This window comes from Condylura cristata, unplaced genomic scaffold (genome assembly GCF_000260355.1).
Source record: "Condylura cristata isolate star-nosed mole 26May11 unplaced genomic scaffold, ConCri1.0 scaffold00019, whole genome shotgun sequence".
Lineage (NCBI taxonomy): Eukaryota > Metazoa > Chordata > Mammalia > Eulipotyphla > Talpidae > Condylura > Condylura cristata.
In genome coordinates this window covers 3,263,231-3,281,042 of record NW_004567120.1, presented here as the reverse complement: position 1 = coordinate 3,281,042, position 17,812 = coordinate 3,263,231, and the positions used below count along the sequence as shown (strand labels likewise).

The following is a 17,812-nucleotide window of genomic DNA, read 5'->3' as shown; positions in this document are numbered from 1 at the left end:
CTGCTCCCCTCAGCAGTATACTTCGTCGATCTGCCTGTTCTGCTCCCCACTCTGTCCCTGGTGAATCTTTTCACCCTCCACATCTCTGGCCTGTACCCCAATTCTGTATTTTTTATTTAAAAAAAAAAAGAATTACAGATCTCATAGACCCATAGAAACACATGAGAAAATGGCTCATTACAATTATCATGAGGGAAATGCCAACCAAAACCACAAGGAATCAAAATGGTGGGGAGGGGGGAAGTGCACTGGACTGTGGCGATGGCCCACGCGTGATTTGGTGATGGGAAGCCCACGGGGATTACAAGTGAGATGGAAAAAGGAAAAAAATGATGTAAAAAACTATTATATTATTTTTAAAAAAAATACAGTGAGATATCAATTCAAAGCAGTGAGAGTGGCCCACATCTAAAGGACCTGACAAAAAAATGTTGGCAAGGATGTGGAGAAAAAGGACCCCTTATACACTTATGGTGGTATTGTAGGCTTGTGCAGACCCTAAGGAAGGTAGTGTGAGGGTTTCTTGAAATACCAGAAATAGATCTGTCATATGATCATGTAATTCCACTCCTAGGCACCTATCTGAAGATTACACAAGTATTAATTTAAACTCATATGCACTCCTATGTTAACTGCAGCACTATTTATCATAGCCAAGTTATGAAAACAACATAACTACCTAACGATGGATGAATGTACCAAGAAGATTGGTATATGCACAAAATGGAATGCTACTCAGCTTAGAAAATATGAAATATTGTCTTTTGCTAAAATATGGATAGAACTGGAGGGGATTATGCTAAGTAAAATAAGTCAATAGCAGAAAGACAAATACTAGATATGAAATATAGAGAGAAACAGAAAAGCAAAGAAACATTCTAAAACAATCCCTGGAAATCTGTCTGCAGAGTTAAACTACAAGAATGGGGGGAGCTCAATGGACTATGGTGGAAGATTATGAGCGATTTGGTGGTGGATGGTGTTATGACATACATCAGAGTCACATATAGTGTTATAACCCTGAATCACGTAGTGTTGAAAATCAATATTACTCAAAAAAAAGTTTCAAAAATAACACTTTACAAATGAGAAAAAATGTTAAAACCAAAAGTAATCACAATAGCAGTCTAAAAGATCAATGAAATAAAAAGCTTGTTAAAATATATCAGTAAAGTAACCTGGCTTACTAAGTATATAAGGGAGAAAATATAATAATTATTATAAGAATTATAAAAGGTGGCCCTCCCTGGTGGCGCAGTGGGTTAAAGCACAGCATTGAGAAGTTAAAGCCACTTCTGCATGAGTTCGATTCCCGCCTGCCCCGGAGGTGACCACATGGCGTGGCAGACCTCTCCTGACCCGCCCGCTGCTCCCCTCAGCAGTGTACTTCGTCTATCTACCTGTTCTGCTCCCCACTCTGTGTCTGGTGAAGCCTCTCGCCACCCCTGAGCCTCTGGCCTGTACCCCAGTTCTGTATGTACAAATAAATGCAATCTTTAAAAAAAAAAAGAATTATAAAAGGAGCATTTACAACAGACATCTCAGAAATACAGAGCATGAGAAGAGACAAGTATGAACATTTATATTCTAATAAATTTAACATGAACAAAGATGGACACCAAGAAGATAGACAAGTTTTTAGAAGCATACAACCTTCTAAAACCAAATCCAGCAGAAATACAAAATCTGAAAAGATCAATTATAAATAAGGAATCTGGGGGAAAAAAGTCAAAATTCTGAAAGAACAAAACTCAGAACCAAATGGTGTCACTAAAATTCTACCAAATTATCAGAGACAAACTAGTAACTATCCTTCTCATCTATTATATTTTAGTTGTCTGAGTTGCATAAGAAACCCTCCTAGATTGTCTCTTTATCAAAATAGGGAGTTTGTTTTAAGTAAAACATATCGTTAAAAATTATTCCATCTTTGAAATTTTATTGTAACAAATTTAGTCTATTTTAAGAAACTATTTTAATCACTCATTTCAGTATGGCCATACCAGCTCAACAAACTGGAAGTTTGGTTTTAGAAGTGCTATTTCTGTGAAGTAGAAAATCTTTACAAATCATTTCTTCTAATTAATGTGGCTCTAGTAAGAAAATAATTCACCAAGGAATCTAACAACATTTGAAACTCCAAGCTTTTTCTGGAAGTAATATATTTGGAACAAGAAAAGTAGGAAAGTTCTGGAGTTCCTCATGTGCCCCAAGCTCATCTAAAATACATGTATCAATTATGTTCATGTTCATGGTCAGGTGATCATGAAACTCATAAAAATAGTTAAACATGACATGTTTTCTGGTTTCATGTTAATTAAGAAAAAATGTTGTCATAAAAATCATATTCCAAATGTCTTAAATACCATAAAATAGATGCAGATAAACTGATAAAGCTGTTCAGAAAGCGTCATTTACATCCAGCCATAGAAATAGCTGATTTGATAACAACAAAAAAGTATTGACTGAATGAAAAGTATTGGTGAATGAATGATTGCATGTGGAGGATATGACAGGTACTTGAGCTAAACCTCAAGGACTGCATAGCATCCACAAGGACACAGGTGGGTACTTCTAAAGAATGGGAAAGCTACAAGGAAAGATAGAAAATCCAGAGTGGAAACAAGAAACTGAGTAGTCCAACATGGCTGGAAAACAAGTTTCTTAAAGGGAAAATTGGGACCATACTATAGGGATGGATCAAAATGCTGAAAGAAACTACTAAGGTGGATTTTTTGTGTTTTCACACCAGCCTTCTCTTCTATGGCACATGTTCCAAGTCTTGTTTATTATGTGGAACATTTGTGCCTGCCTATATTTCTTTTTTTTTAATTTTATATATATTGTTACATCATTCTTCATTTTTGTACAATGCTTTCTCCCCTCAGGTATAGTCACCATGAAATCCCCACCACTGCCTATTCACCCTGCCTATATTTCTCTCTGAATACTTAGTCCTCAGCTCTTTTCGTAAAGCAGGAGAGGCATCACAAGGAAGTTCATGTCCTTGCCCTCAACTTCTGCTGTTACATATCCCATCGCCCATCACAAAGGTCTGGCATGATATGTCCTGACCTTAATTATGGCCCTGTTATAAGGACAATGACCAGGCCCTGCTCTAGCAGACCTGCCTCCTCGAATCTAAAGAAAATTGCCCACTCTAGCACTCTTTACCACCGCGTATGATAACTTCTTGTTGCTCCTTCCTACAAACTAAAGCCATGAGTTTCTCTCTTTATTAAACCTTGAATATAGTCTGGAAAATAGAGATTGTTCCAACCATTTCATCTTCTGGTTATTTCAATAAAATTAATATTATACATCTAGCAGTGACCCAAGCAGTAGAAGTGATACTGGGTAGAAGCAGCATTGGTTTCACATGCTGTACACAAATCTACATTCATAGAAACAAATCATTCTGCATGCCCAGAGAATTATCTAAACTCAGTGCTTTGAGAATATAATTACTTCACTTCAAACATTTCCTCAAGTGACTTTTCAAATCTGTTAATTTTCCACTTTGTCCTACCACTGTAAGAACTCTAAGACATTTCTCCAAATTTACATACTATGCCAAGGGAGGTTAACTCTGGTAATTCTGGAAATCTGACATTTTGTTTAAGCTAGGTATTAAAAATTATTGCATGATAAGCCAAATTTTTGCTTATTTACTTATACTTTACAAAGTTTAAGTAGTATGATTCTGTTTAGTACATTTTATAATCCAAAACTTAAACCTCTGCAAAGCCAGAAACTCTGCCTTATCATTTTCTGCATTTCCAGTAAATAACACACAATAACCACATGGAAATGTTTCTACTAATGAAGTATGCCAAAGAAAGGAAATAACCATTAAGTAAAATATACCTTAGTTTATCCTCCTCTATTCCATTTCATCCTTAATTCTTGACTATATATGACTTTGCCCTACAGGTAGAGATAGTATATAAATTAGAAAAAGATACGACTGCCCTACAGGTAGAGGTAGTATGTAAATTAGAGAAAGGTATTTCCTCCTCAAGTGAAGATAAATCAGTCAGTGTATTATTGCACAACCTGAGCTGGCGTACATGGCATTCCTATGTGCTTAGTAGGTAAATGCACCCATGCTCTTGTAATTCACTTGCAACATGGATGGATGTTATGCCCCCCAATCTATAGGAATTGTTCATATATTATTAAATTTTATTTTTAAATTATATTTCACATCATTGTTCATTTTTTGTACAATGCTTGCTTTCTCCACTCAGATGTAGTTACTGTAAAATTTCCAACACCATCACCATAATATCTTGTACTATTCCCTCCCTTATTTTGATTCCTCACCTTCACCCTCCTCTGCAGAATATCTCTGATTTATAATTGTCTGCTAAATTTGGTTTTTTATTTATTATTTTTCTTGATCTCTCATTGGCTCTCCTATATTCCCCCTATAAATGAAACCATCTGATTTTTTTCTTTTGACTTATTTCACTGCACATAACCCCTTCCAGCTCCATCCATGTTGCTGAGAATGACATGACTTTATCATTTTTGAATGCTGACTAGTGTTCTATTGTGTATATAAAGCACATCTCCTTTATCCAGTCATCTATTTTTTAAAAAGATTTATTTATTCATATAGAACTGGGGTACAGGCCAGAGATGCAGAGGGTGAGAGGATTCACCAGATAAAGAGTGGGGAGCAGGACAGGCAGGTCAATGAAGTACACTGCTGAGGGGAGCAGCGGGCGGGTCAGGAGAGGTCTGCCTCACCATGTGGATCTCCTCCGGGGCAGGCGGGAATCGAACTCATGAGGAAGTGGCTTAAGCTCTTAGTGCTGTGCTCTAACCCGCTGCACCAGCAGGGAGGGCCCACCAGTCATCTATTTTTAAGCATTTGTGCTGTTTTCATATCTTGCCTGTTATAAGTAGTGCTGCAGTAAACATAAGGGTGAAGGTATCCTTTTGAATTAATGTTTTTGTGTCCTTTGAGCAAATTCCTAGGAGTAGAATTACTGGGTCATATGGAAGCTCCATTTTTAGTAGTTTGAGGAAACTCCACACAGCTTTCCATAGTGGTTGCCAGTTTGCATTCCCACCAGCAGTGCAGGAGAGATCCTTTTTCTCCACATCCTCACCAACATTTATAGTTCCTAGTTTTTTTTAACATGTCCAATTATCACTGGTGTAAGGTGGTATCTCACTGAGGTTTTGATTTGCATTTCCCTGACTATAAGTGATGCTGAATAGGAAATGTTCATATTTTAAGTTCTACTCCCTGATGTTAAATAGGGTGACTGAATTGGGTTTAGAATCTTTCTGGCAGATTATAATCATGCATTAAGAGTAGTAAACAAAAGAGAAAAACAAACTGAGAGAGCATATCTGAAGTGCAGCACAGACAAGGCACAGCTTCACATGTGTGCTGGCCAGTGTGTGCATGCTTGTTCTCAGCTGCATAAGAGGCTTATGTGCCAGGGTGTATCTGCATTAGGATGATGATCTTCTCTTCTATTCTAGAACTTGATTGTGAAATATACAACCTCCATGTCCCTTGTCCATTGCTCATTTCTTAGTTAATATCTGTTCATAATGTGAAAAATATCCTTAGGTGGAACATTGCTGGACAGTGAACAATGTGAACACCCATACACAGCAGCTCCTCCCCATCCCTGAGATTTATCTAATCAACAAAATTGAAGAAAACCTAGTAACCAACCTTTTCTCTTGGTTAATGTGCATTGTGGTTTTCATAAATATTTTTATTGTAAACAAGTACATGAGAATCACAGACGTTTAAATTCTGAATTAATTTATAATAATTTGGTAAATCTTTTCACTTCTAAAGTAAGAATTATAAACAAATGATAAAAGTTCCTACTCATTTAATTGTCAAACCTAACAAAAAATGCTAGGTCTCTGTAAGAAAAGAGGTCATTTCATGATGTAACTCAATCCCAGTCAAATAAGGCATTAACACGCGTATGTTTCCATTTATGTGACTTGCTTCTTGTTGTATTGTGTCCATTTGTTAGCTTTGTAGGAAATCCTCCCAAGAGGAGGAAAAGAAGAAAGAAAAAGAAAAGCGCATACATAGTCACAGGAGCAAGAGAGATACCTCTTCAGAGTTTTCTTAAATGGGCAAAGCAATAGTATAGAAAGATTTGAGCAAAGGATTTTTTTTCAGATCAAATGAAAAATTATATTCATAAAATAATAAGTGAATATTATTAGTTTTTTTTTTCTTGAGAGCTTATAATTTAAACTCTTCTAAGGACAAAATGGTCACAAATCCTTTTTGGTTTCAACAATTTCATAAATACAAAGCCCCTGATGATGCATAGTGAAACTTGTTACAATCTAATAAATTAAGCTTTTTGTAAAGTTGTGGTTCATACTTTCATGAAATATTTAAAAGCCTTCCTACAATTACTACAGTATTGAACTACATCTCAATTTTAATTGACACTTTTTATTTTTTACAATACTGACAGAACGATATTTTACAAATATTTTTTACTTACAATGCTATATAACTCAGTAAATTTGCTCTGACTTTCATCTTCCTGAGGGCTAACTTACTGTATTCAGCCCTTACTGCAAAGATCTGAAATTTTTGTTGATGAACAAAGAAATTTATACAGCATCTGGTTTTAAATAATGCAGGACACCTTTGAAACCATCTAATTCAACATTGATTGCATATATGAGACTTAAAGAGTGAGGATTAAAATACTATGAATGCTCAAGAAATATTTGATTAACAAGCAAGCAAACAAACTGATTGATGATGATGGATAGATAGGTATGTGAAGGGATGGGTGTGTGAATTGATGAGTCAATAAATTAAATTAATGGAAGATTCAGGGTTGGACCCTAATTATCCTGACACTCACTTCACTCTACTTCCACTAGATAATATTTCCTAACCAAAACTAGTATTTATGTATATTTTAAAAAATAAGTCATTCAGCAATGTGATCTAATAGAAAAACTAAACATTAAAAGTCTTTCAGATCTGTCATTGAGTCCCAGCTCTGTCAAGTCATAGTTGTGTGACATTGACATATTTCTTTATCATCTGAAAAATGGGAGTAATGAAACTAAGATGAAATGAAATAAAATGTACTAAGCATCAAGCAAATGTTTTACACACTGTAGATGTTCAATAAATGTTCATCATCCCATTTTTCTTTTAAATTTTTTACTTATATGCTATGAAAATACTGGTTTTGTCTTTTCTAACAATCGTAGAATTTATTTACTATGTGTGACTATAATCTAATGTTTCCCAAAATGTGATTCCTGAGATCAGTGATATCATATCACCTGGGAATTTATTATATGTATGCTAATTATTAGATATGCTCATTAGAAATACTATACTCGGGCCTCACCCTAGAACAAGAGTCAAAACTTTGAGTATGTATCCCAGAAATTTCTGTTTTGATACTCCCCGGGCAATTCTGGATTTGAGACCCACTGATCCATATCATCGGTAACAACAGGGTCAGTGTTGTGCTCTGTAGTCACTTAAAGACATGAATAGCTTTGAATGTGTTTTTACCTAACACCTACTCTGAAAAAGGATATCACATCTACATGTCAGGTTAATGTGAATCCATGATCTGGGAGGTGACACTGACACTTGACTTCCAGTGACAGCTTCTTAATAGAACATAATAAACTTCCCTTTGTTGGTACATTGAGAGGAGGTCCTTGATTTATGGTGACCCTTCTAAATTGTCTCAACAGGTTTGTGAAGAAATCACTGTACATCTATGTTAAAAACTCAAATCTCTGTATTCTTGAAGTCTATTTTAAGTTATGAATTATTACTGATAATAGTAATACAGGATGAGTCAATATAAATACTGGTAATCTAGTAAATAGGGATTTTTTAATTTAGTTTGACTTGATTTGTTTGGAACGAACAGAATTGAGCATAGAGGAATGTCCTCTAGGTCATTTGACTAGATGGACATGCTTGTAAAAGGACTAGTAAATTGACACATACTGCCCTAGCCAAGCAACACTCTGGATTGTTTCCTTTTCTGTGTAAGAGGAAACAAACGTTTCCTGAAGGTGTAACTGCCTTTGCAAACTTAAACCTATATAGTGATGACAATACCATTCTCCTTTTGCCAACTTTTGGCCCAGGAGTCGGAGGACCAAGAATACATGATTACATCAGAGGGATGTAAAAGTAGTTACTGAAAGGCTTTGAAAGATTAGCATAAATTTCTCAGGCCAATTAAACTCATATCACCCAAATTATAGGCATGACAGTCTTTCAACTATACTAAGCTTAGGACAATTTCAACTCTATTATTACTGCTGGGATAGTAAATCAGAACTAGCTGCCAGAAATCAATTACTCTATACCTCAGAGTTAAAAGAACTGAAATGCTGTGAATCATCTGTGATTTGAATTATTTTTTGTATATCAACATATATATTTTATTTTTAAATTATTCTCTATTATAGGATTTTCTTGTTAATATATTATTACTTTACATCCTTGTTTTTTTTTTTCTTTCACAATATAGGACTTTTTCCCTCAGGTGTGGTCACCATAATTTTCCCACCACCAAAGCACTCATAGTTCTCTTACATAGTCCATTGTGCTCTCTGCACCCTCATTTCCTCCCCTCCTACTCCCTCCCCTCCCCTTCCCCTCATTTTGACTTGTAATTTACTTTCCAGCATGCTTTTATTTATCATGCACAAACTCAAGTGTTTCAAGGATACAAAGTAAAATCCAACAAATTATTCAACAACTTCTTAAGCATGTGCATACTATATTCCTGAAAACTGGAGAAAATTATAAAATCGGTAGATCAAGAGAAAGGCAGGGAGAAATATAAGAAGGAAACAGACTCCCTCACCTGGACTCACCAGGTCAATCACCAATTTGTCCCACAAATAAGTATCCAATTGCTGATGCTTATATTATAAGGAACTTTTGGATTTCTTAATAAATATAAATAAAAGTCATAATCTGTTAAGCTAAGACTATGGACATCATGGAAGGACATAGACTGTTAGATATGTATACAACTTGTGATTTGTAGGTAATTTTAAAGGGTACATATACAAACTATTTTTTAACATTATGTAGCACATCAAGCCCATGATGAAAACCCCAAAATTTAGGATAATAATATATATATATATGTTAATAAATGTAAAGAAAAACAATAAGCACATATTAAGAAAGTGCTATGAAAATGACCAAAATTTAATCTTAAGAAAAGCCGAATTTTGGTAGAATTCAAGACTTTAGTATGATAGAATATATGTTTATAACCTTAACTCATTGACTGTTTATATTCAAGTAATGAAAGACTGTACTAATAAATCAGAACTTTTGAGATGATGACATTAAATTAAATAAATTGACAAATGACTTAAAATGAAAGGTACTAGACTAAAAAAAAACAAAAAAGTAGAAAAAGAAAAAAATGAAAAAAAATGAAAGCTACTAGATTGTAGGAAATGCTGGGATTTTATTTTAGAGAGGAGAAATGAGAGTAAGAATGATAGAGACAGTAAAAAGGAATGAAAGAGAAAGAGAATGTGCTTAGCTAAATTTTTATCATTTTCTAAAAGTCTTTGTTTTGGGTAAATTCAAATATTTTATTAAATTTTAGTGACCTAGGTTTTAGGTTAGGACTAAATGTCCAGTTATTCTGTCCACAGACAAAAAAAATTATTTTATCATTATCCATCTCACAAAGACAGAAATATCAGAAGTGAACTTACAAATTATGATTTTATCTACTCACACAAATCGGAGATTATAGTGTTAACATGGAACAATAAACTCTGGAGAGCCAAAGACCCTAGCTTAAAAGGTCTTCCTCCAGATTTCCTGCACTTTGCATTGTCTTGGATATGTGTTTCACTCAAGAGAGGAAAAAGAAGAAAAAATGTCTTTTATCACTTTTTAAAGATTTTCAAGTAGGTCCAGATGTATTGTTACATTCTTGAGTCTGGGTCTTGACACAATGAAACAATGGGCCAAGAGAAATTTGCAATTCTCCTATTCATCTCACTAAAGCACTTATTTAGGAGTCTCATTATAAGGATTTACTGTCATTACAAAGAGAGTTAACTATTTCCCCACAGATTTGCTAGCCACACTTAACATCACCACATTCTTTCTTTTTAACTTTATATTGAGATATATAGCATATACATAGATAAATATACCTTAAAGATCCACAACAGCTATAATAATATTTATATAATAATAATAATATAATAATAATGTTTTTAATTTTTTTAATCCATGCATATTAGCATCAGTTATTTCAAACAGAGAGTTTATGATCATTCAAAAGGGGATAGATGGCCCTCCCTGGTGGCACAGCGGGTTAAAGAACTGCACTAAGAAGCTTAAGCCACCTCCGCATGAGTTCGATTCCCGCCTGCCCCAGAGGTGACCACATGGCGTGGCAGACCTCTCCTGACCCGCCCGCCCGCTGTTCCCTCAGCAGTGTAGTTCGTCGATCTGCCTGTTCTGTTCCCTACTCTGTCTCTGGTGAAGCCTCTCACCCTCCGCCTCTCTGGCCTGTACCCCAGTTCTATATGAATAAATAAATCTTTAAAAAAAAAAAGGGGGGGGTAGAATTCTCTACTAAGCAGACTAAGCTCATTTCATTTTTGGAAGTCATTGCTATACTAGCAGATTAGTGGAATGGTACAGACCTAAACATGGATTTTAACAAATCTCTTTGCAAAGTATCTCATAATGTCCTTGTACACAAAATGATATGTGGAATGAATTATATGATAATTAGATGTGGAATATTTTAAACAGATATATCCAATAGGCTGTTAGTGAATATTTTTTCTATCAAGCAAGAAGAAAGAGCATATTTGTGCCACACTGAGTGCCTACAGTATTGGGACAGAAATATGTGGTCACAAAAAAGTTTGAATATCTTGAGAAATAGTCAAAAGTATATTGTGAAAAAAAAATCTGTTAAAGTTACTGAGGCTTTTTATGTGGATTTGTGGAGAATTATTGGTGCATCCTTCAAAACTGTGAAAAATTTATTATATTGAAATATTAGAAAGATTATACTTTACATAACAAATATTAAGTATAATGAAATATAAGAACTTATTCAGTGTGGTTTCAAAAGTCAGGATGGACTAAAATGAAAATTTCAGTGAGATACAGAATGAATCACAAAAATAAAAGACAAAATGATAGCAACAGACTTTCATATATCAATAATCATTCTAAATATAAATGGATTTAACTATTAAAAGATACAGTGTCTGGGTGGATGAGGAAACAGAATCTAACATTTTGCTGTTTGCAGGGAATACATGTGAGCTCCAAAAATAAACATAGATTCAGAGAAAAGGGCTGGAAAATAATCTTACAAGTAAATGTAACCCAAAGAGAAGCAGAGATGGTTGTAGGTATAACAGAAAAAAAAATGGATTCCCAGTTTAAAAAAAAGTAACAAGTGAAAAAGATAGAAACAATATAATAACAAGGTAATAATACACAAGGAAAACAACATTCAGCAATGTAAACTCATCAGGTGAAGGAGCACCAAAATATATTAGGCATCTACTATCAGCTCTGAAAAGAGACATCAGGAAAAACACATTTATGGTAGGAGACTTCAACACCACACTTTCATTAATGAAACATAAAACAAATAAGGACATAAAACATTAAACAAAGAATTAGATGACATGGGTCTAATATGTGTATGTATTTTCACCCTTAAAAAAGCTGAATACACATTCTACTCAAGTGCAGATGGGAAATCACTGCTATACTAGAATTGGCCACATTTTAGGACACACGGCAAGTATCAACACATTTGTGAAGATCAAATCTTATCAAACATCTTCTGTTACCATAAAGGTATCAAACTAGAAATCAACTACAAAAAGAAATCAGGGAAAAATTCTAACACATGGAGACTGAAAAGCACACTACTAAAAGAACACTGAATTAATGAGGAAGTCAAGAATAAATTTTTTTTAATCCTCCAGTCAAATGATGAGAACACAACCTTCAAGAAAGCATGGGACACATCAAGAGCCATACTCAGAGGATGTATATAGCAGTAGAGACCCTCATCAAGAAACAAGAAAAACCTCAAGTAAATAACCTTATTTCCTACTCCCAATGAACTAGAAAATGAACACACAAAACCAAAATCCAGTAAAAGAGAGGAAAAAAAAATACTGGGGAGATGAATGAAATGGTGGGGGAAAAGGCAATCAAAAAGATAAATAAAACCAAAAGCTGGTTCTTTGAAAAAATGAACAAAATAGACAAACCTCTGGATTGGTTCACTAATAAAAGTAATGTAGAAAACTCAACTAAAAAGGATCAGAAATGGACAACAGACACCATGGAGTGTCAGAAATTAGTAAGAAATAATTATGAACAACTTTATGCTGAACAGTTCAATAACCAAGAAGATTGGAATATATCTTAACATAATAAAAACTAGCTATGACAAAATCACACCTAGAGTCATTCTCATGGTGAAAAACACAGTCTTTCCATTAAGATCTTGGACAAAACAAGGATGTTCACTCTCACCATTAATATTGTACATAGTAATTGAAGTCCTAGCTAGAGAAATTAGGCAATAGGAAGCTAAAAAAAGGAATCCAAACTGGGAAAGAAGCAAAGCTATTAGTATTTTCAGATATATGTATATGATAATAAACATAGAGAACCATAAATATTCAGAAAAAAATAATTAAAATAATAAAGCAGTTCAGAAAGTAATAGAGTACAAAATCAACACCAGCAAGAAAATTGAAACAGCAATCAAAACTCTAACAAACAAAAAGTATAGGACAAGAAGGCTTCACAAGTAAGTTCCACCAACCCTTCAAAGATGAATTAATACATTTCAAAGATTAATTAATACATATATGCTCAAACTCTTCAAGAAAATTAAGAAGGAACACTCACAAACACATATTTATGAGGTGAATATTACTCTAATTCCAGTACCAAACAAAGACCACACAAAAAAGTAAAGCTACAGACCAGTCTCCCTAATGAACACAGATACAAAAATCCTCAATAAAATTTTAAAAAGCAAAATGAAATAAAGCATTAAAGAATGATACACCATGACCAAGCAGTAATGACCTAAGGAAAGAAACAAGAATGGTTTAACATCTGAAAATCAATCAGTGTAACTCACCATATCAACAAAGATAAAAACCATATGATTACATTAATAGATTCTGAAAAAGCACTTGGTGAGCCCACAGCTAGCAACATGCTCAGTGGTGAAAATCTGAATGTTTATCCACTGAAATATGGTACAAGAAAACACTTCCACTGTCACAACTACTATTTAATATAGTACTAGAAACCTTAGTTAGAAATGTCAGACAAGGATACGGTGATTAATGGAAACTAGACTTTCAGTGGTGATCATAATGCATATATGGAAACTGAAATTTAAATTTGTATATCTGAAACATATTTTAAGTCTATTTTTTATTTTGTACATCACTGCATCACTGTTCATTTTTGCACAATATTTTATTTTTCCCCTCGGGTATTCTCCCACCACCACAGCACCCATGAACCATCACCATAAACCCTTGTGCTCTTTTCTCCTGTGTTATGATCCTTTTCCCTGCCCTACTATCGTATGACTCAGGCCTATGGTCTGCCTTCTACAAACCAACATTCCCTCAATAAAATATAATGAAAGGCATTGCTACAAGTAGAAGGGAAATGTTCAAATCACTTTACCTAATATAGGAAAAACAGGCTTTACAATATTTTTGAAAGTTGGGATTTAACTCTTACACCTTTACTAACCAAAGAAGTAGAATTTGTAATCAAATTTAAAATGACTCAAGCAGTTCATCAGAAATGCAACTACTTTATACGTAATGTAAAAATTGTACAGAATTTAAAAATTGTAGTAATAGTGTCAGTTTCTATCTTACAGTGCTTTAGAGTTTCTGAAATTTTCTTTCAAAAATATTAAGTCTATATTGTTATAACTACAAAGAATTTAAGAAGTCATCTATACCCTCATTTTCTAGATGAGAAATTATCCAGAGATGGTTTTATATAACCAAGATCATAAAGGTAGACTATGGCAGACTAAGATTCTGGGTCATTCAACTAAAGCAGGAAATAAGGATTTCTGATGAGAACTACTATCAGTTTTGACTGCATCTGCAACAATAGCATAGAGCACAGAGAAGAGATGTTAGCTTACAGAATTGTGTATGGTTCCTTGGAAGAGACAGATTCTGAGCTGGAAGTAGAAAGAGGAATCAGGTTTCTAAAGTTAGAAGTCCTGCTACAGGTCATAGACATGTAAACAAAGGCAAAGTGAGTGAGCTATGAAAATAATGCAGAGTAGAGACCAACAACAGTAATAGAGTGTAAGCAAGGAAAAAGGAATAACTGCTAGAGACCTAAATTTTTTTCAGACAATACATTGGCTGATAAAATTATGGTTTTTAGTGGAATGCACAACATAAAATTTCATTTTCTTCAAATTTTTCTTTCACTTTCTCCCTAAGATAACAACTAACCTAACTGAGCCTTGCCACTTACTACTATGCAGTCTTTTTTCTACCTGTCAAATGAAAATACTTGTCATTTTTTCCCCGAGTTTCATTTGCTCATCTAACAAAACCTACTTTACTTTAAATGTTTTCATAAGTATCTAAAAACTCCATAAATTTCATTGTGTTGTTAATGTAAGTAGAAAGATTAAAGTGCAGGGGAAACATGATGAGAGTTTGCATGCAATTACATTCCTGTTCTTACTTGATTAATTCAGGAAATTAAAATTACTTTAGGCATTTTGACAAAACCCAGTGTCATGTTTTTTTTTTTTTTCCACTCAAGAGAGTAATTTTCTATGGCTAGCCAAATTTGAACATGTTCATAAGAACATTGAATTTGGTTTTTGCTCTTTAGCTCTGGAGTGGGATGGAGGAAAAGGTTCTTGTGTTTACTCACTGAATAAATATGCTTGTATGCCAGGCGCGGTTTAGGGCTTTAGCAGGGACTTTTTAAACATCTGTGTTGGCTGCTCTACAGTCCCCTTGGTAATCATCTCATCTTCCTGCTTAAGTATCTCCAGTTCATATTCTACAGCATTATTTGGAAAACTAATCCTTATTCATCCAGGAAGGAAAATAAAGCTTCTGAGTAGTGAAATATCAATGCCAAAAAATTCATGCACTGTAAACTTCTTTGTATGAGAGGTATGAGAGGCCCCTACACAGTTCTAGCAAGTTTGTCTATCCTGTTTCCTAACTCACAGATGATTAAAAAGAAAAAAATGGGGTCCTCCGTGGTGGTGCAAATGGTTAGGACGCAGCACTGCAAGCTAGTTGCAGCCACTTCAGCACGAGTTCCACCCCTGTCCCCAGAGGTAATCCACATGGCCCAGCAGACCTCTCCTGGCCCGCCCGCTGCTCCCCTCAGCAGTGTACTTCGTCGATCTGCCTGTTCTGCTCCCCACTCTGTCTCTGGTGAATCCTCTCACTGCCTCTGCACCTCTGGTCTGTACCCCAGTTCTGTATGCATAAATAAATAAATCTTTAAAAATGAATGAGATAACTACAATTATAGTTTCTTCCTCCTTTTCACCGTCCCCTCTTCCTTCTTCCCCTCATTATTGATATTACTGTTTTAAAAAATTATTGTTGCAGCTGATAGTGAAGGCAAGGATAAATAGATGGGACTACATCAAGTTAAATAGCTTCTGTACAGCAAAAGAGACATTACAAAAGACAGACATCCCACTGATTGGGAAAAATTTTCTCACTCAAAATGAGTGATAAAAGATTGATCACAAAGATATACAAAAAACTGACGAATCTTAACAAATATAAACAACCCCATCAAAAAAACGGGTAGGAGAGCTAAAAAGACACTTCTCCAAAGAGGAAATGCAGATGGCCAAAAGCATATGAAAAAATGTTCAACATCACTTGTAATAAGGGAGATGCAAATTAAAACCACAATGAGATACCACCTTACCCCAGTGAGAATGGCACATCTTCAAACAACTAGCAACAACAAATGCTGGCGAGGATGTGGAGAAAAAGGAACTCTCCTGCACTGCGGGTGGGAATGAAAACTAGTACAACCACTATGGAAAACTGTTTGGAGGTTCCTCAAACTGCTTAACATGGAGCTTCCATATGACCCAGCAATCCCACTCCTAGGTATCTACCCAAAAGACACAAAAACACTGATTCAAAAAGACACCTGCACCCCCATGTTTATTGCTGCTTTATTTACAACTGGACAGACATGGAAACAGCCAAAATGCCCAAAATTCGATGACTGGATTAAAAAGATGTGGTATATATATACAATGGAATATTACTCAGCAACCAAAAATAAATAAATAAACACATTTCTTTTGCAGCAACATGCATGGAGCTGGAGAAGATCATGTTTAGTGAAATAAGCCAGAAAGAAAAACAAAAATACTGGATGGTCTCACTCATAGCAGGAGTATAACAGACCAGGCAAGAAAACATTTTATGGGGGTGGAGTGAGGAATGGGATCAAAAGCAGTGGGGGGAGGAAAATGTACTGGACTATGGTGATGGCACAGGGTGATCTGGTGATGAGAAGCCCATGGGGATTACAACTGAGATGAAAAAAATGCACAAAATGATGTAAAAATAAACTATTATACATAAAAATATATGTAACATCCACAGCTACTGAACACACACACACAAAAATATATTGTTGCAGCTAATTTTATTGGGTATTGTTAGCTGTTAAACACTGCCAAGCCTTTACATGCATTATTCCACTAAATATCTGCAATGTCAAGAACTATTAATAATTAAATTTACAGTTTCATGAACTGAATTTTTTCAATGTAGCTTTTATTTGATATTGTTGTAGAGATTTACAATGTCGTTTGTAATTTGGGAATATAGAACCTCCTTATCCCTTCAAGTGTTATTACCATAGTGAAACCGCCAGCAAAGCACCTGTTGTCTATGATCTTAGTCCATTGTGCTCCCTCCCACAGTTGTTCTCACCTTGCCCCTATCCATCACCATCTGGATTCCTCAATTCCATTGTCAGTTTTCTAGGGTTAGCCTTTAAGTTTGGCTTCATCTGCTCCTTTGATTAATTACTCTAAATTCCACTTATAAATAACACCATCTGGCATTTGTCTCTCTCCTTCTGACTTATTTTGTTTAAATTAATTCTTTTCAGTTCCAACCATTTTGCTCCAAAAGGCATAGGTTTGTCCCTTTTGATCCCTGAGTAATATACCATTGTGTATAAGCACCACATTTTCTTGATCCACTCATCTGCTTTTTCACATTTAGGTTATTTCTATCTTTTGGCTATTGTAAATAATGCTGCTATGAACATGGGAGTACAATTTTCCCTTCACGTTACTGTTTTTGTGTTCTATGGTTAGAAACCTAACAGTGGGACTCCTGGGTCACAGGGAAACATCTTGTAGTCTTTTCAGGTACCACCATACTGCTTTCCACAAGGGATGAACCAATGTCTATCATGGCAATTTTGAAGTCCATATCTGACAGGATGAATATCTCTTCCATGTCTTTGTGGCTTGTTCCATGTGGTGTCTTATTCCCCTGATAACTTATGTGGTTATTTGCTGCATTTTTACTTCTCTGGATTATTTTTGTTTGTTTCCACACTTCTGTTGGTGCGTCTTCTGCTGTGTGTAAGTACCTATTCCCAAACTTGCTGGGGTGTGAATGCCTGGTGGCAAATATAGTTGCGGTGGCGGGCAGCAGCAAGGTGCTAGTATGAGCTGAGCTTTATACTAAA

The 17,812-nt window shown here is 35.0% G+C and overlaps 1 pseudogene; it reads right to left on the bottom strand.

Moving 5' to 3' along the window:
- Nucleotides 1-17,577, bottom strand: part of LOC105853839 — a 19,254-nt pseudogene extending 1,677 nt beyond the window's left edge.
- Between the last annotated feature and the right edge of the window lie 235 nt (nt 17,578-17,812).